General features: G+C 40.8%; 1 long non-coding RNA gene across 3 annotated transcripts in view; it reads left to right on the top strand.

Annotated features, from left to right (window-relative positions):
- The first annotated feature begins 5,233 nt into the window (after positions 1-5,233).
- LOC103792110 (uncharacterized) overlaps positions 5,234-20,605 on the top strand; it is a 45,874-nt gene continuing 30,502 nt past the window's right edge. For all 3 annotated transcript variants that reach the window (XR_013533528.1, XR_013533529.1, XR_618744.6), the window contains exon 1: positions 5,234-5,361. This is a non-coding gene — a long non-coding RNA (uncharacterized LOC103792110). The remainder of the gene's footprint in view (positions 5,362-20,605) is intronic.

Raw genomic sequence — 20,605 nt, 5'->3', positions numbered from 1 at the left:
CTAGAAACCCAACCACATTTATTCCCTCACTTCTGGCTTAACAAAGAAAATTCTGGAACAGCAACACACACACACACACACACACACACTACATGCTTCATGTTTCTCCCACATTAGCACCAGATAGTTATTAGGAAGGGCCTAGAAGTTGGTAACCAAAAAGCCCTTATCTTATTCTCTCCTTCAACTCTTCTATGATGTAAAGACCTGGAGGGTTTTGCCCATTTTCTATGGGATTGTTCTTGTTTCTCTTAACTTTAAGTTCCTTACAGATACAGCACTATTCACAATAACAAAGACATGGATGGAATTAACCTAAATATCTGTCAATGATATACTGAATAAAGAAAAGGTGGTACGTAGACACCATGGAATACTACGTAGTCATAAAAAACGAGATCATGTCTTTTTCAGGGACATGGACGGTGCTAGAGGCCATGATCCTTAGCAAACTAACACTGGAACAGAAAACCAAATACCACATGTTCTCACTTATAAGTGAGAGCTAAATGATGAGAATATATAGCTGTTCTATGTTCACATAGAACACAATGATGGACACATACATACACTGGGGCCTATTGAAGGGTGGGGAGGTGGGAGGAGAGAGAGGGTCTGGAAAAATAACTGATGGGTACTAGGCTTAATACTTGGCTGATGAAATAATCTGCACAACAAAGTCCCATGACACAAGTTTACTTTACCTATGTAACAAATCTGTACTTGTATTCCTGAACTTAAAAAAAAGTTTTTAAAAAAGACCTAGAGACTCTTCCCTCCCAGTCCCATGAAGTCTCCCAAGGAAGCCTCTTCTGCAGTACTAAAGACACACATACAGGAAAGCTCAAGTTAATAGTTATTCATGCTACATATTGGTGAACAGCAAGACATACAATAGACACAGGGAGACAGAAAGTTCAGGTTCATATTTCTAGTTCTTTTTTTTCCTAGCAGACCTATGTAAAAAGCCAAATTATAATCAGAACCTTGCCTGGTGGGAATAAAATCAGAGCAAAGGCCGTTTATTGGATTTGGGAGTATAGTGACATCATGGGACAGTCTGATATCTCCGTCTTCCATTTGAGATGCTTTTGCCAAATGAGAATTAAACAGTGTTACTGCTTTCCTTCCTTAAAGATCTATGATTTCATAAACCTCAACTGGTAAGATCAAAGTCTCAGAATAGAAGGGGTTAGGGAAAAAACAACTGAAAAATTTTACCAAATACACTTAAAAGACAGAATGGAAGTATTCTCAAAGTATTCACTTCCTTTACAAGCCAGATTCATGGCTATGAAGCCCTGCTCCAATAAATAAGCTTCTCCTGGATGCCTCCCTTCCTTGTTCAGGAAATAGAACTGCAGCATTGCAATCTGCCGAGACCAAATATTTCACCAGCTTTATGTTGTGCAAAGTGTACCTCTCCTTCAGCTTTTTAAACCAGCTTTTTCTGGCATGGTATTTGTTGGCTTTTGCGTGTGTGTGTGTGTGTGTGTGTGTGTGTGCGCGTGTTTGATTTTTTTGTAGATCTCAGAAAAATGTCCAGCTGTTTCACAAGTTGCAAACATATTGCCTGGCTCTGACTCTGTTGGATGGATTTTAGATAAGGTGGTTAGGGAGGACTGAATTAAATTTAAACAACGAAATGAGGGAAGGAGTCATTCAAAATTTGGGAAAAGAGAATCCCAGGCCAAGAGACTAGTCATTGTAAAAACAAAGAAGGCCAGGACTAGAGTGGAATTGCATGAGTTGGAGAGAGGTGGGCGATAAAACTGTTGGGGCTTAATCACATATGGTTTCGTGGGCCATGTGAGGAGTGGTGGGGGAAGTTATCCTCAAGGTGATAGGCAGCTTGTACAGATTCCAGAGTATTTGATCATTTGTATGACCTTGGAGAGGTCTTGGATCACACCGTACCCAGCAGTTGTTTGGTTCTCTTTTTATATTTTCATGCTGGTCAGCTTCCTTCTGGCCAAGGTATTTGTTTATTTTTTTCTGGATACGTTAATGTCTTCATTGAGGTTAGCCTTCATTCTGCTGGCCTGGGGCCCATCTTTTTTCTGGGAGGTGACTTTGCATATCTCATTCTCACTGTACTAATTTTCTAGTTTAACTCTTTGTGGTACAGTTTCTTACTTCTTGGGGTGAATATCACTATTATCTTCCTACCCATGTACCAAAAACATTGTTTCATACACACAGTCGCTTTAGGAATCCAGGCCAACAACAGGCTTTTTAAAAATGCTGTTTGGAGTCCAGGTGTGTTGAGAGCTCTAAAAGCAAAAGCTAGACTGAAAACACTCAGCATTCTGAGAGAGTTAGAAATAAACACTTACGTCATCCCTTTACTCTCCGCATTGATGCAGTCCAGACGGATGATGGCCTAGCATTTTGGATTTGTCTGCTTTCCTCATTAATTCTCCTCTCAGCTCTGCTTTTATTATCTGCAATGACAATGACACACTATTCCTAGGCTGCTTCTAAAGTCATCTGTCACTAGAGCAATAAAGACTTGCATCCTTTTGCACAGTAAACAAATTAAGGTGCTCCTGGTATCTGAACATCTTGATTAAAGCATCGTTGTCATTCTTATGATTACTACTATTCTTTGCAAACCTACTGTGTGCAAAGCATAGCTAGTGGCTTTACATAAAATATTTCACTTAATTGTTGCAACAATGCTTTAAAGCCGAGGATCATTCATCTAACACACAGAAGAGGAGAGGAGTCTGAGCGTGCTAAAGCACATGTCCATAATCAAAGTCGATGTCTCAGCCAGACCTGCACATGCATCCCAAGCTTCACTCACCTGATGCTGTGCATCTCTTCAATTCCTGACTGTTTTCAACTACTTCCCTTCAAAGGCTTTTTCTTCTCCCTGAGATTTCTGTTCACCTTTGCTTCCTCTACTCAGAGCATGTCTTCAAAATCTTTCAAGAAAACAATCACTCTTTGTTTTGTGTCTTTCTAATCTCTAAAGTCACAGACTCTCTTTGCTGCAGGAGGTCTTGGAGATTATTTTCTCTGGATGTTTCCAATCTTGAGTCCCCAAACAGTCGACTTCCAGCTGTTTTCCACACTCAGAAATATCTAGTTAAATCACAGCACTGTTTGGTTTGTACAACTCAAATATAAAGTTAAACAATTATTATTTGATGAGTATAATTTGTCTAGTAGAGAGAAATCTTCACAAGATTTGGCCCGTGGTCGGGTAAGTGGAGAAGAAAAAAATTACAATAAAACGTTTTTAGTGAAAGCTCTCAGGAATAACACCAATTTGGGCTTGTGTGCTCTTTTATTGATGACTCAACTGATGTCCACTGGGAGGAAAAGTGAACATAGATTAAGGTTTACCGTGAATTCAAATTAAGCTTAAGTTGTCCAACTATTCTTTCTAGAGAGTGGCAGAACAATCATTCATGGAGAATTCATTGTTGCTTCAAATTGAATAGCACTGGCTATTAAAAGTTTCTGTTTTTTTGTAGTCTTTACCCATTTGTTCAAGTTCTCTGGAGCTTCACACAATGGTTCTCATTACTATTACAAGTGATGCCTTTCAGGGATGGGGATATGGGAGTGATAGGCACACCGTCAGATATGCTAGCATCAGGAAAGAGGTTATGGCTGTCTTCACACAGACCATAGCTGATAAGTCAATTGTTTTCCTTAACAAGGCCTATGAGGCATGTGCAGTGGCTCACGCCTCCTTGCTCTTTGGGAGGTTGAGATGGGAGGATTGCTTGAGCCCAGAAGTTTGAGAACAGCGTGGGCAGCATAATAAGACCCCATCTCTAAAAAAAAAATTTAGTCAGGTGTGGTGGTGTGTGCTGGTGATCCCAGCTGCTTTGGAGGATGGGCCCGGGGGGGAATCCCTTGAGCCCAGGAGATTGAGGCTGCCGTAAGCCATGTTTGCGCCACTGCACTCCAGCCTGAATGTTAGAGTGAAAAAGTTTTTTTCTCAAAAAACTGAAAACAAACACACATACACACACACAAACAACTCTCATGAGTCTGTCATTTGACGCTGTTTGCTGCTTCTGACACATGTCTTAGAGCTTTGAATTACAGATATACTTAACCACCTGAACTTCTGCCTGTCCTGGGTTCCTTCTTTCTAGAATATTCTCTGTCCTACTCTGCCCCAGATTCATTTCCTTTCGGAAGCTTTCTACCACATAAAATGACTGGATAAATTTCTCTAATACCTGCTTCCATTGTACCTTGAGTGTTTTCTGGTATATAGTACTCAATTATTATTAACCATTTATTTCTCTCTCTTCTTACTAGGACTATGTGTTCCTAGTGGCCAGGAATGATATTTTGCTCTCTTAGCCTCAAGGTCTAGTGCTTGACTGACATACATAATGGGTTTCTAGTGAAATGAATGACTGGATAAATGAAGGAATACATTTGCAATAACAAAATTTTAACCCCCTGTCTTTTCCTTCATTTACTCACATGGAGCTCTGCGTCACATTGCAAAGGCCCTTCCAGTGACTTGTCCAAACCCATGCATCAACTCAACTTATATTCCTTCATTATCATGGCAATAAGAAGTGAGGATTTTAGAAGGAAGAGAAATGGGATGAGGGAGGGAGGAAGAGAGAGGAAGCAGCCAGGAAGAGATCATCACATCAGAATAAAAAAGTTTATTTCATTGATGAGGAAACTGAGACTGAGAAAGGAATGTGACTTGCGTAAGTCACACAGGATAGACTAGAACCCGGTTTTCTGGCTGCCGACCCTACGCCTTTCCACCGTATCATGAATATTTCAGCAAGCGCATCTGCCACACGCAGATGAAAACATACTGGTTCATTTCCAAAGACAACAATCTCATTGTCAGTGTCATGGGTTGAAATTTAAAGAATTATTCCTGATTTAAACACAGCCTCTCACTTGGAGCAATGACTTAGGCTAATTTTGCAGGAGGCATGTTTTCCTTTGAGATTTCTCACCCGATCTGTTCCCGTCTCCTAGATTGCATAAGGGTAATGATGAATTCCGTGACTGGATCCCAACTTCCTGAGGCTCAAAATAATCACTGTTCTGTTTTCCATGGGAGATGAAGATATATATTAGGATTTTAACATGCTTTGAATATCCACTTTCAGAACAGGAGACATCCGCAGCAGGTGGGGCTTGCAAATGATATTTCTAATCAGATGTTCATCCAGAAAGTAATTAACTTTAGGAAAGTAAAGGCCCTAGAGGCTTCCGAAAAGATTTTCTTACTCTCAACTCTCCCTGAGCATTGCTTGATCTTTGCCTCCCCCTGAGCTGCAGAGCCCAGAGGGAAGATGAGAAGCAAGTCCTGCTGATAAGGATGCGGATCACATTTGGGTGACTCAGAGCTGTGCGGTAAGAAGCCTTTCTTCCACCTGTCCTCTCACCACCCCAACCCCGGAGCCCTCAAGCTTCTGTTTTCTCATGTTTGTGAATTGCTCAGAGCTCTGCCAGGATTTTCAGTTTTATCTGGCCTTCTGCCTTGGCTGCCTTGCCTCTCCTTTTAGGAAATTCAAGGGAGGAGAAATGAGTAATCTGTTTTTGAGGTTGGAGAGACATGAGTCTCAGCCCTGGGTCGCCCCTTCCTACCTGGGTAGCTGTGGACGAGCTGCAGACTCTTTCTGACTCTGCATTTCTTACGGATGACCTGGTTTATGAGAGGACCATGGAGACAGCTCACCGAAAAGGTCCTAAGAAAGCACTCAGCTTGCTGCCTGCTTCCTAGAGGTTTCTCAGCAGAGTGTTCATATTATGCTCTAGCTCCATCCTGTCTCTTTGTGATAAAACCAAGTCTGGATAGAGTTTGGCTAGTGTGTTAGTTTCCTGGGGCAGCCATGACAAAGTACCATAAAGTGGGCATCTGAAGACAACAAAAATGAAATATCTCACAGTGCTCAAGGCCAGAGGTCCTAAATCAAGGCATTGGCAGGGCCACCCTCCCTCTGAAACTTGTAGGAGAGCTTTTCCTTACCTCTTTTTAGCTTCTGGTGGTTTGCCAGCAATCTTTGGCATTCCTGGGTTTGCAGCTGCTTAACTCTAGTCTCTGCTCTCGTCACATGGGGATCACCCAGTGTATCTCTGTCTTCGCATGGCCATCTTCCTATAAGGGCAGTAGGCATGACCTTATCTTAACTAATTATGCCTACAACAGCCCGATTTCCAAAAATGGTTGCATCTGAGGCACTGGGGATTAGGACCGCAACATATTTTTCTTGTGGGTGATGGGTACAGACACAATTTAACTTATACGAGGTAGATACTAAACTATATGCTAAAATATTTCAGTCTATTTACTCAGTGTAAAATACAAACTTCTATCTTGATTAGATGTCAGTTGGGAAATGTATAATTCATTTTACTTCATTCTCCTTTAGTCTACTTTTTCAGTCTTTCTCCTCCATTCCAAGCCTCCTAGCCATTATTTTCATTATCTAATCCACTATTCACCCAGCAGTCAGTGTTCTCTCCCTAACATCTTCTCCTTTCTAGAACAATCGTCTGTCTAGATCAGTCATCTTTTTCTTCCTAGGATGAAGGTCAAACTCACCTTCACACAAATTATCTTTCAGGACCTGCCCCTCATTTACCTGTGGGGTGACTGTCCCAGTTTGTCCTGGAATGCCCTGGTATTAGCATTAAAATGTTTGCACCCTGAGAAATCCTTCTGTCCTGAACAAGCCGGTTTTCACCCTGTTACTTCTCTACATGTTTTGGCTAAAGATACTCTCTGGCTACTACAGAGTTAGCTTTGTTTTGCCACATGTGTGTTGTATTGGCATTAGCTGTTTGCTCATTGTGCTCTGCTGCTCAATTACATGTTTCTTAAGGGATTTCAAACCAGACAAATCTGGGTTTGAATTTCAACTCTTGTGGCCTTAATCAATGTATACATTACTGATATCCATCAAAGTCAAAAGAAGCAAAAGGGACATAAAACTATATCTCCTTTGGTTGTAGTGAGGGTGAATAAGCCACCTGGTAGAGTGTCTGAGAGATGCTAAGGTATTGTAGAAATGGTAGATGGTTGTTCACTGGTGGGTATGTGTGTATACTCCAGCACACTGCTTTCAGTAAGTGCTTTTGAATGAAACTCAAAGCTCCAGAGCTCAAATCTCTTGAGCAATGATCTTTCTATCCTGTCATTTTCTTTCTCTGACTTAAAAATAAATCTATTCTTTCAGAGGTTAGCTTTACTAAAAATTTGGTTCAAAGCCTTGCCAAGTAATGTAGGATATGACAGATGTATTTCCTCTAGATCTTTTACTACTGGAATTTTCCATGTGTCAATAATTTCCTAGCCTCCAGTAGATTTTGATCTTGCCAGATTCCTTGCCTGGTCCAGGGAAAACAGCAAATGGAAAGACCTTGAACTTCTTCTTGTACTCCAGTTCTCATGCACTCAAAATACAAACTCATTTAAAGTGAGTGTGGCATCCTCAACTGAAAGTTGAGAGTCATTTAAAGACTTTTCTTCTCTATCAGCTCCCCGAGCCCCTCCAAACAGAAACATTTTAAACTGATGCCTCTGGAGAGTTCTTTGTATGGGGTGCTGAGAATGAATGAGACTTTCTCCCACCCCAGAGGGGAACAGGAAAAATTCTGATTGTGGTCAACTGCCTTCAGCTTCTGGTTTTCCCTAAGACCCTCATTGTGGGGCCACTTGTTCTTTGTATCTAGTGGGTATTTGATGTCATGGTGAGATTAATAATTCACAGAATCCGGGCGGTATTTTTCCACTGAGGGCTATGTGCAGACAAAAGCTGAGTGCTGGCAAAAGCCCGAGGGCTCCTGACAAGGTCGGATGCCTTGTGCTTCAGCAAGTGCTCAGAATGCCCAGTAACCCCTTCTTTGCTGAAAATGACACATAGAAAGGCAGGGAGTTTTGAAGGACTTTTAGCTTTATTGGCTGGGGTTAAAATAAGTTCAATTAAATAGACCTCTAGAGATGACAAATGAACAACAACAACAGAGATAAAATGTAAATAAAATTTTAATCATCAGTTCCAAATAATAATTTAAGAGGAGTTATCAAATCATGCATCATTAATTGTTATAGATGATGAGAAGGTTAGTTAGGGGAACAGGAGGTGTGATCTGTGACTCTTATTATTACTAGCGCTTATTTTGAGTATTTCTAGCTACCACTTCTTTGAGTTCCAGGAATTCTGAATTGCATATGATATCTCCTCTGATTTTTACACTAATTCTTTGAGACAGAAAACCTTATTCCCATCTAAAAAATACAAAAAACTGGCTGATACAGTCAACAAGGCATTTCAAAGGCCACAGAGGTGGTAAGAGGTGGAGCCAGTGTTTGACCCTAGAGTGATAGATCTTTGGATATATATCCCCACTTTCTATATGTGCTATGTCACCTTCCAGTAATAATTAAAAATTAATGGTCACGAAAAAGGTTCTTAGCATTTTGCAGGGACATAAGAGTTTTGAAACCACTTACATCCCTTTCTGCTTGCTTCTCATAGCAGCCCTGGGCAGGAACAGGTTGGGGATGACTGCCTCCAACTGGCAAACGCAGAACTTGGAAGGAGGTTCAGTGATTCCCAACCCCACTAATTAGTGATCAAGATGCTCCTAGAACTCAAGACTTCTGACTCCACCACTAGAGCATTGTATTTTGTGTTTTAGAGAAAAGAAGAGCTTACATCAGTGGTAGCTGCCATTTTTGGTTCCAAACTGAGCCAAAGGAGATGAGGCTGGAGACAGGTCTGAACTCAGTATTTTATCTTTTCTGATCTCTTAATCTACCTTGCTAAGCCCAGGTGGTTTCCTGGGCAGAAGGGCTCTTATCACACTTCTATTGGCCATGATGAGGTCTGCCATCTTTTGTTCCTGTCCATTTTCAAATTCTGGTTATCCAGTTTCCTGGTGATACTATGATCTCAAAAACCTTTTCATAAATTCATTTTCTACTTTAATCCCCCAGAATCAGGTTCTGTTCTCCGTAGCTGAGAACTCTTACTGGCACACATTTCACCAGCACTGTATGCAAAGCAGCCACGGTGCTGCTATGTAGACTGTCTTCCAGTAACCCTGGTTCCTACCCGTTCCTTTTTTTAAAAACCATAGATTGTGTGAACGGTATGTTCATACTTTTGCTAACCCATCATCTCCACCATGTTTTACTGAACAATTTCATTGCCTGATACCTGATTCTTAGAACTCCTAAGGGGCTGGTTTTAGGTTCACTCCAAGGAGAGAAAAGCCTAATGAATATGGAGAAGGAGAATGACAGTTGTAAAAGAACTTCAGCTGGTCAGGATTTCCCTAGCCAGAGCATACTGACTTTTTCTCCTTCTTTTTCTCTTGCTATTTTCCCCACCATCTACTTTCTCCTTCTTTTCTTTCTATTACCATTTTCTTTTTAACTTTCTCCAAGTAGAAGAGCTATTTGGATCTCCTGGAGTCTAAACATCAATTTGAGCCTCTTTTGCTATGAATGTGTTCTACATTATTTACCATGCTAATGCACAATTACCTTGTTTAATCTTTGCAAGCCTTTAGAGGGCAAGATTATTATGTTCTTGTTACTGAGCAAGGAGAGGGAGTCTAAACTGAAGTTTGAGGCATAATGGGACTTGTTCATAGCAGGGTGGCTCCTAAGCAACCCTCTCTTCTTTTCCATGAGGTTGCCAGCTTCAGCTAAGGGGCAGCACAACGCAGGCATTAGAACAAAAGACAAGGAAATACAAAGCTTTTGGGGTACTTGCTCTGCTACTTACCTACCAACTATGTATCCTGAACAAGTCACTCAAACACTTCACATCATAGGCAACACCATGGGAGTGCAGGAATGGGAGTGCAGGAGTGTGCAGGCTGGGCACTCAGTGGAGGATAAATAGAATTAAGGCATTTTGCTTGAAATGTTTCTTTTGTCTCACATTCAGTTTGCTTCCCTACACCGTGCCTCTTGAGATATCTCTGGAAGGCATGTGATCTAGCTTTCTTTACCAGCAAGCAGAGATGTCTGAGTCTCTGAGGGCTACTCCAGCAGACATATTCTCCTGGTCTCTTCACTTAGGAAGGATGTGCTGCCAGAGCACAGAGTCTTGTCTTTTTTTTTTTTTTTTTGAAAGCTCAAGTCACCCATGGCTGTTTCTAACTGATCACATTTACTACTTACTTAGAACAAAATCAGATGGGGATTGGAGTAGAGCACATTTATAATAGCAATTCTTAATTTTGCCTATAATTGATGAGGTCTGAGAAGTTAAGAGTCACATTTCTGCCCCAGGAAAATGATTGACTACATTGTTGGGCTTTCAAATATATTACATGAGGCTCTAATGCATTGGGCACAGTTGGGATAAATTCTTGGTTCAGCTACTTACTTCTAGGCCAGATTATTTAACCATTCTACGTCTCAGCTTCTTTTCCCAATTTGAGGATAATAATTCTAGAACCTTATTCTTGGAAATGGAATGGTTGTAAAGATTAAACAAGAAGATCTCTGTTAAGCAGTTAGCTCTGTGTCTGACTCAGAGAGAACCTTCAGTTAATGTTCACCATTATTATATTCAGTACCTAAGACATAGTAGTGGATGATAAATAGCAGTCATATTTCCCACTGTTTGGTTGTAAGGTGGCATAAGTCATAGGTATGGTGCCCTAGTACTTTTTCTTCAGAGAAAAACTGACAAATCTGCTCCTCAGAGTCAGGCTTCTATTTTAAGGGACTCAACTGGCAAAAGTAAGAGTTTTATATGCTACCTTCACTAAAAAATATGAAATCTACCTTTGTGTTCTCAACCTAAAAAATATTGAGAAGTAGGCAAAACTTTTTTTCTTCTTTTTGCTTTTTCAAAATGACTTGACTAGTGCTATAGAAGTGGAAGAGAGTGGATAAAGGACAGGAGGAGGTGAGCTGTACCAAGAGATGAGTTCTGCTATTCATTTTCTTCTCATTTTTGAAACAGAGTTTCACTCTGTGGCCCAGGCTGAATGAAGTGGTGTGATCTCAGCTCACTGCAACCTCCACCTCCCAGGTTCAAGTGATTCTAGTGCCTCAGCTCCCCAAGTAGCTGCAATTACATATGCCCACCACCATGCCCATATAATTTTTGTATTTGTGGTAGAAACGGGGTTTCACCATGTTGGCCAGTCTGGTCTCGAACTCCTGACCTTAAGTGATTCTCCCGCCTCCGTCTCTCAAAGTGCTGGAATTACAGGCATGAGCCACCATACCCGGCTTTCTAATCATTTCAGACCTCAGCAGCTTTGTGTGTGTCAGATTCCTTGGCTAAACTGCATACTGTATAGAGGTACAAATTTTGATTAGAATTTTCTTTGTTTTTCACAGGCATATTGTTCCTATGTACTATGTAAAGTGTCTTTTGACCTATCCATACTGTGTTTTTTTGTTGTTGTTTGTTTTGTTTTGTTTTGAGACTTGCCATTTTGCCACACTGGCCTTGAATTCCTGGGCTCAAGTGACCCTCCCACCTCTGCCTCCCAAAGTGCTGAGATTACATGTGTGAGCCACCACCTCCAGCTCATACTGTTTCATTTTCAGTTTCTCCAAGTTCATGCCTCTGTACTTTTGTCCATGCTGTTTTCTCTGCCAGAAAAACATTAATCTGGCTATTTAAGTCATCTTTCAACACTATGCTAAAATGTCACATCCTCTGGAAGGGGGCTGCTGACACCCAAGGAAGGCTGGTTGATCCCTTGAAATCTCTCAGACTGGAAGCAAGACTACCCCTGGCACACCAGCTAGAGATTAGCAAGTACTCAGATAATCGGGCACAGCCAGAACAAACAACAGCATCAGTACTCTCAGAAAGAAGGTCTTTGGATAGTTTAAGGTGTTCACTTGGCCGAATTGTCTTGATCTCGTCTATAACGATACTAAACTCCTGTTGTTTTGGGCTTCGTATTACAAGGAACAGATGTGTGCTGTTTGCAGAAAGAACAGCCAGGACTTGGCTTTTGGTTTGCACTACCTGTCAGTTGAAAGAAAACTAAATTTCACTTTCTCATTTTTTTTTTTTTTTTTTTTGAGACAGAGTCTCGCTCTGCTGCCCAGGCTGGAGCACAATGGTGCCATCTCAGCTCACTGCAACCTCCGCCTCTCAGGTTCAAGTGATTCTCCTGCCTCAGCCTCCCAAGTAACTGGGATTACAGCACCCACCATCACACCCAGCTAATTTTTGTATTTTTAGTACAGACGATGTTTCACCAGGTTGGCCAGACTTGTCTCGAGCTCCTGACCTCAGGTGATCCACCTGCCTCAGCCTCCTGAAGTGCTGGGATTACAGGCATGAGCCACTGTGCCTAACCAACTTTCTAATTTTTTAAAAGGGACATAATGATAACTATTTGAAGGTCTGACATGAGATCATCTATGATAATGTATTTCGAGTATCAAGCATGCCTCTAGGGTCCAGTAGACACTCACTAACAGCAGTTATCATAAAGCACTCTGTCCTTACAGGACATTCTGTGGTGCCTTTCCAAGAAATGGCAGTTCTCTCCCATTCAACAGACGTGAAAACCTTTTTGTACAAAGTGGTCCTTTATGTATCTCATCATAGAAACAGCCTAACTGCATGTGTTACTCCATCTTTTTGGAAATGATAACTTTGCCAACTACAAGGATCATATTCATGAAAAATATCATTGGTAATTATTGTTGCTAGTGAAATCAAGATATAATAAAATATGTGGGTTTATGGGTAGACAATTAAAATGACATTATAGGCATTTTTAAAAAACAAATAAATGTTATAAAGAACATTTAATTTCAAAACACAGCTGATTCATCAAGATTAAAATCTTGCTTTTTTTTTCACTATAGACAGTGCTGTTATCACAATTATATTGATGAGGAACCAGGCTTGGAGAGGTAAAGTGTAAGCTGCATTTCTTAATTCATTTCCCTTCATGACATTTTAATTAATTAATTTCATTTATTTATTTTCTTTAGAGAGACATGGTCTTGTTCTCTTGCCCAGGCTGGAGTACAGTAGCATGATCATAGCTCACTGATACCTCGAACTTATGGGCTCAAGCTCCCCTCCTGCCTCAGCCTCCTGAGTAGCTGGGAATATAGGCCGATCCCTGGCTGACTTTTTATGTGTCATCATCCCTGGCTAATATTTTAGTTTTGTAGAGACGGAGCTTCACTATGTTGCATGGCATTTGTGAATAGTAGTTTGGGTGAACAATTTGAATGATTCTTTTGACATTCTTTACTGTTTATTTCCTTATGAATTCTCCAAGAAATCAGCCTTGAGTTGGTTGTTATTTTATTAGCACTGTGACCCAGTACATCATACTTCTGGAAAACACAGGCAAGGTACGAGGGTGGGAGGGAAATCATAGTAGCACTTTTTTTTTTTAATGACCATTCTATTTTAAACTAATTTAGGACTTAGAGAAAAATTATAGAAAGAGTATAAACTGTTATGTTATATCCCGTGTTCCATTTCATCTAAAGTCAACAATATTAACATCTTACTGACTGTAGTGCATTTATCAAAACCTGGAAATTTACATTGGTACATACTATTAACTAAATTATAGTTTTTTTCAAAATTCACTAATTTTCCTTCTCCTCCTCCTCTTCCTCTTCCTTCTCCTCCTCCTCCTCTTCCTCCTCCTCCTCCTCTTCTTCCTCCTCCATCTCCTCCTCCTCCTCCTCCTCCTCCTCCTCCTCCTCCTCCTCCTCCTCCTTCTCCTTCTTCCTCCTTTTCCTTTTCAAGACAAGCTCTTGCTCTGTTGAACAGGCTGGAGTGTAGTGGCATGATTATAGCTCACTTTAGTTTCAAATTCCTGGTCTCAATCAATCTTCTTGCTTCAGCCGCTGGAGTAGCTGGGATTACAGGTACAAGCCACCGCTCTTAGTAATTTTTCTTTTTTTAATATTCCAATTCAAGATCCTACATTGCATTTCATTGTTATTTCTCCCTAGTCACCTTCAGTCTATAACAGTTCCTCAATCTTTCTTTGTCTTTCATGACCTTGACACTTCTAAAGAGTAATGATCAGTTATTTTGTAGAATGCCCCAAGATTTAGGTTTGGGCAATATTTTCTTATTTTTGAAATAAGGCTATGTATTTTTTTTCCCAAGAATGCCATAGAAATAACGTGGTGGCATCCTTCTCAGCATATGATATCTAGGGTTTCATGATGTTGACATTTCGTATGTGATGCTTACTCTGGTCACTTAATTACTCTTGTGTCTGCCAAGTTTCTCCATTGTAAAGTTAGTGTCTTTCCCTTTGATGTTGATAAATATCTTAGGTGAGATACTTAGAGATTATGCAAATTTCATTTCTTTTCTAACTCCCATACTTTAATTTGTGGATCATGTCTGTATCATTTATTCTTGTGGCATTTGTCTACTGAGATTCTAGATTCCTTCTTTCCTTCTGTATTTATTAATTGGAATTGTATGGCCTCTTCTTGATTTACATATTTATTTTATTTCATTTAATCATATCTGTAAAGTGTACTTGTGCAATTATATGGGTAAAAATCCAACACACTACCATTATTTATTATGTACAAGTAGCATTCACACTCCACAGTGGCGTTGGCTAGGTTTGAAATTGCACTGGGAAAGAGGAGTGGAGATGCAGATTAAGCTCAAGACCTCAGCCCTCCCCTCCAACATTAATTGAAATAATTATATTTATGTTAGCATGTTGAGTTCTCATGTGGATATGGAGATACAGCATAAAAATGTGAGAGAGAAAGAGAAGGAGAGAGAGAGAGAAAAAAAGGGCTTCATGAAACCAGGTAGGAGAGAGAACAGAGTAGCTCTTTCTAGAACTGCTTCCTGAGTAGACGCAGGCATCAGCAACCTGTTTTGCTATTCTTGAGTAAGCAGAATGAGAAGTTACCTATTTATCTTGAGAAAGAGCACCTATACTTTTAGGAAACTTAGTTACATTTTAAAAAATGCAATAATCGAGCATTCTTTTGTAATGAAATTTATCTCTGACCAAATAGAACTCTTAGATATTTTGTCTTATTTCAAAATATCTATTTACATTTTAACATAGGGCTAGTCATCAACATTGACTGAATCTTTTGTGAGACTTCAAGGGAGGGACTGAAAGAAGCAGGAGACATGCAATGTTCTGGAAAGACCTATGTGTTATCTGGAATAATGATCGGGGAAAACTATCCAAATAACTCAAATGCTGAATTCGAAACCAGAAATACAAATTCTAGTCTTGAGTTATTATCCTGGGGGCTTAATATCCTTATCTGAAAAATGATATTATTTTTGTTGTATTTGATGGTCTCTGAAATCCCTCTCTTTCAGTGCTCATATTCTGTGCTTTTCTCTGTAATATGTTTGTTTAATGTTGGTTTAGTGGGTGGGTTGTATTTGTTTATAAGAAATGCCTAGAGAGTTTAAAGCATTTTAGCCTCAGGGTCTATGAACTAGAACTGCCCCAAAGAGGACGAATGCAAGCTGCCAGGATTTGCAAAACTTTGAAAGGCTCTGGGAATTCCTGAAGACAAATGCACCAAGCCCTTCTGCACTTGATGTTTCAGTGTAATTGTTTGAATTCAGTTCTGCTGGGCACATATGTTAGAGAGTTTGGTTTTAAGCCTAGCATATGGTGGCTTTGGAATAAAGTTTGAATTCTTTTCAAAATCCTTAGCTTGTGCATCTTCCTAGTTCTGACAAATGACAGAAAAGAGAGAGAGAAGACCAGTCTAGTTAGAGGTATTATGTAAGTGAAGGCTGCTTTTCTCCACTGAGGAAGCTGACATTTAGCATTTGGAAGCTCGAATCATGTTTTGTTTGTTTGTTTGTTTGTTTGTTTTGTTTTGTTTTCTTTCTGTTTGTCTTTGTGTCCGTCTATCTTGGTTTGAGTCTGTTCTCCTACCTTTTCTCTCTTCATTTCCCTTCCTCTCTCTCTCCCCTTCTTCCCTCCCTCCTTTCCTTTTTTGCTAATGAGTTCCTTGGGGGGTAATTTATGACCCCTAAGATGAATAGAGATTTTTCTGTGAGACAAATTTCTATTTATTGGAATGCTATGTAAAGAAGAGAGGCCACAGGCAACATGGGTTCTCTTTGTAACCAGGCCAGAGCCTGCTCTCAGCTGAGGGATAGCCCCTCCTGGGCATGCCGTCCAGGTAAAGAGGAGAACTAATTCATTTTCCTCAGCAGCACCCAAGTCCTCTGAGTTTTGCATTTGTGAATTTTTTTTTTCATGTGGAAATTAGAGTCAGAAGGAAGCTTGCTGTCCCTTTTGGTCAGTGTGCTCCAAGGTGAGTTGGAGTTTTGGAGATACCACAAGATTGTCACAGTTAAGTGAGGGAGTATCTGAGTCCTCCAGTCCTACTTTAGGTGATATTATAGGCAGTTCAGTGCATGGAGAGTAGAGCTAGGCTCACTGCTATAAGCTGGTTGTTAGCCAACAGAGCCAGGGCATGTTACTTAAACTCTCTGTGAACAAGGTCCTCATTTATATAATGGGAATAATAATCACACTACTTACCTCACAAAGATGTGTGAGAATTAAATGAGTTAGTACATTATAATTACTTAGAACAATGAATAGTAAGTGCCATATACCTTTTTTTCTGCTATGACTAATAACATGTATAGCATCATCACAAAAATTTCATACATCAGTTCACTTGATGAGGGGGTTTTGCTGTTAAGAGCCTACTTAAACAGTCTCTCTCACACACACTGGTATTTTTCTAATTTTATCCAGAACGAAAAAAAAAAAAAAACCTTTTTATATAGTCAGCTAAGCTCTGCTTGAACATGCCTGGTGATAAAGGACTATTTCGCCAACTTATGTAGCTGCCTGTTTTGTTGACAATAAGCTCATTCGAATGAGCTAAAATCGGTTTACTTGTAGGTTTCATCCATCCAACCTTATTTCTTCTTTCTGGAATCATATAATATTAGCCACTTTACTTTCATACAACAGCTAGTCTTCTACCCAGCCAAAGGATTAAACATCATTGATGAGATCGAGTCTCTTCGCTTACTTCCAATGAGTGTGAGCTCACTACTGTCTGAGGCCGCTTCTCTGTTTGTTGGTGAATCTGATAATTAGATATGCTTCCCTCAGCCTAGCTGAATAGAGTTTCCTTGTAGCGTGCACCCACTGTCTTCCCTACAATTGCTTAACACTTCAACTCTTCTAATCCCAATGGCCTTTGAGATGATAGAAGATTCTGAGTCCTCTTTTGTCTTCTCCAGGACAGTGGTTCTTTCAACTGCTCCTTATGTGAAGAATTTCTCTAGGATTCATCATTCTGTCTGGATGTGTATAAATAATGCTGAAGTTCTGATCATGACCATTCCCTGGACCACTCCTACCCCTGCGTTCTGGGAGCCTCAGAGTTTTGAACTCCTAAGCTCTTCTTTTCTCATTCATCTGCTCAGGTTCATTCTTGTTGATACCCACAATATGGAAAGCACCTCATCCTGCTACAGCAGGGTATAGAACTCTGATGTCTTCATACAAGCTGCTGCCTCTTCAGAGCTGTGGGCATTGGGAACAGCCAGCAGCTACCTTAGGGCAGGAGAGCTCCTTAAACTCCACCTGAAGGCCTCACCTTCCCACACTATCTCCACTGAGCACCTAAGTGATGATGTTGTGTCCCTATGTCAAGGGGTAAATTGAGGCCGTCTGTTTTTTTTCAGGACTGACACAATGGGGCTGGAGGATGAATGACAGCAAAGGACAGGCCCTCTTGCAGGAGGACAGTCCTTCCTGCCCCTGCCCTCAAATGCATATGCAAAAATAATTTCCTTGTTCTGTGCATGAGGTTACTTCTGTGGTCCCATTGATATGATTTGGCTATGACCCCACCCGAATCTCATCTTGAATTGTAATAATCCCCATATGTCAAAGGTGGGGCAATGTGGAGATCATGGAATCATAGGGGTGGCTTCCCCCATACTGTTCTCATGATAGTGAAAAAGTCTCATGAATCTGATGGTTTTATAAGTGGAAGTTTCCCTGCACAAGCTCTTTTGCCTGTATAATACATGACTTTGCTCCTCATTCACCTTCCACCATGATTGTGAGCCCTCTTCAGCCATGTAGAACTGTGAGTCAATTAAACCTCTTTCTTTTATAAATTACCCAGTCTTGGGTATGTCTTTATTAGCAGTGTGAGAACAGACTCATACAGTAACTGGTACCAGTAGAGTGGGAATCTGCTGTAAAGATACCAAAAATGTGGAAGCAATTATGGAACTGGGTAAAGGCAGAAGTTGGAACAGTTTGGAGGACTCAGAAAACAGGAAAATGTGGGAAAGTTTGGAACTTTTTACAGACTTGGAGGGCTCAGGAGACAGGAAAATATGGGTAAGTTTGGAATTTCCTAGACACTTGTTGAATGGTTTTGACCAAAATGCTGATAGTGATATGGAAAATGAAGTACAGATTGAGGTGGTCTCAGATGGAGATGAGGAACTTGGGAAATGGAGCAAAGGTGACTTGTCATGCTTTAACAAAAAGACTAGCAGCATTTTGCTCCTGCTCTAGAGATCTGTGGAACTTTGAATTTGAGAGACATGATTTAGGGCATCTAGTGGAAGAAATTTCTAAAGAGCAAAGCATTCAAAAACTGACTTGGTGCTGTTAAAAGCATTCAATTTTATGTATTCACAAAGATATGATTTAGAATTGGTACTTATGTTTAAAAGGGAAGCAGAGCATAAAAGTTTAGAAAATTTGCAGCCTGACAATGCAATAGAAAAGAAAAGCCCAGTTTCTGAGGAAAAATTCAAGCCTGCTGCAGAAATTTGCATAAGTAATGAGGAATCAAATGTTAATCATCAAGAGAATGCAGAAAATGTCTTCAAGGCATGCTAGAGAGATTTGCAGCAGCCCCTCCCATCATAGGTCTGGAGGTCTAGGAGGAAGAAATGGTTTTATGGGCTGGGCCCATGGCCGCCCTGCTCTGTACAGCCTAGGGACTTAGTGCCCTGTATCCCAGCCACTCCACCTGTGGCTAGAAGAGAACAAAGTACAGGTCAGGTCATGGCTTCAGAGGGTGGAAGCCCCAAGCCTTGGCAGCTTCCATGTGGTGTTGAGCCTGCAGGTGGACAAAAGTCAAGAATTGAGGTTTCAAAACTGCTGCCTAGATCTCCAAGATGTGTGGAAATACCTGGATGCCCAGGTAGAATTTTGCTATAGGGGTGGAGTCCTTATGGAGAAACTCTGCTAGGGCAGTGTGAAAGGGCAATGTGGGGTGGGATCTCACACACACAGTCCCTACTTGGGCACTACCTAGTGGAGCTGTGAGAAGAGGCCCACCATCCCCCAGAGTCCAGGGGATGGGTAGACCTACCAATAGCTTGCACTGTGCACCTGGAAAAGTGGCAGACACTCAATGCCAACCCATGAAAGCAGTCAGAAGGGAGGCTGTACCCCACAAAGCGACAGGAATGGAGCTCCTCAAGACCTTGGGAACCCACCTCTTGCATCAGTGTGACCTGGATGTGAGACATGGAGTTAAAGAAGATCATTTTGGAGCTTTAAGATTTGACAGTCCCCTCCCACATATGGGATTTTGAACTTGCATGGGGCCTGTAGCTCCTTTGTTTTGGCCAGTTTTTTCCCATTTGGAACAGGTGTATTTACCCAATGTCTGTCCCTTCATTGTATCTAGGAAGTAAATATCTTTCTTTTGATTTTACAGGCTCGTAGGTGGAAGGGACTTGCCTTGTCTCAAATGAGACTTTGGACTTGGACTTTTGGATTAATGCTGGAATGAGTTAAGACTTTGGGGGACTGTTGGGAAGGTATGATTGTGTTTTGAAGTAGGAAAGTGACATGAGATTTGGGAGGGGACTGGGGCAGAATAATGTGGTTCCTTGTTTCCTGACCCAAATCTCATCTTGAATTGCAATAATCCCCACATGGTAAGGACAGAGCCAGGTGAAAATAATTGAATCATGGGAGTGGCTTCCCTTATACTGTTCTTATGGTGGTAAATAAGTCTCAAGAGATTTGATTTCTAAATGGGAGTTCCCCTGCACAAACTATCTTTCCTGTCACCACGTTATTGGTGATTTTGCTCTTCATTCACCTTGCACCATGGTTGTGAGGCCTCCCTAACCAAGTGGAACAATGAGCAGATTAAACCTCTTTTCTTTATAAATTACTCAGTCTTGTATGTATGTTTATTTACAGTATGAGAACAGATGAATACACTCAACCACCTGCTCAAATATATCTGACCCATCTGAACTCAAGGTGGGACCCCCAGTACACAGGAAAAGCTTTGTAGGCCTTGTCACCTTCACATTATCTCACCTTGACTCTGAATCAGGAATGAATTTCCATGAAATGAATGATGATGCAAATGTACATGTTGAGGTGAATCTGCAGTAGTGACAGGAAGTGTTCCTCAAGAACACTTATGTAGGCATGAACAAAAGCATGCTTCCTTAAGAAGATAGTTTTTGACAGGCACAGTGGCTCACACCTGTAATCCCAGCACATTGGGAGGTCAAAGCAGGTGGATCCTTTGACCTCAGGAGTTTGACATCAGCCTGGGAAACATGGCAAAACTCTTTCTCTACCAAATATCCCAGCAACTAGGGAGGCTATTGTGGTAGGATCGCTTGAGCCTGGGAAG

Source organism: Callithrix jacchus, chromosome 3, assembly GCF_049354715.1.
Source record: "Callithrix jacchus isolate 240 chromosome 3, calJac240_pri, whole genome shotgun sequence".
Taxonomy (NCBI): Eukaryota; Metazoa; Chordata; class Mammalia; order Primates; family Cebidae; genus Callithrix; species Callithrix jacchus.
The sequence above is the reverse complement of the archived record's forward strand: the minus strand, read 5'-3'. Positions and strand labels throughout refer to the sequence as shown.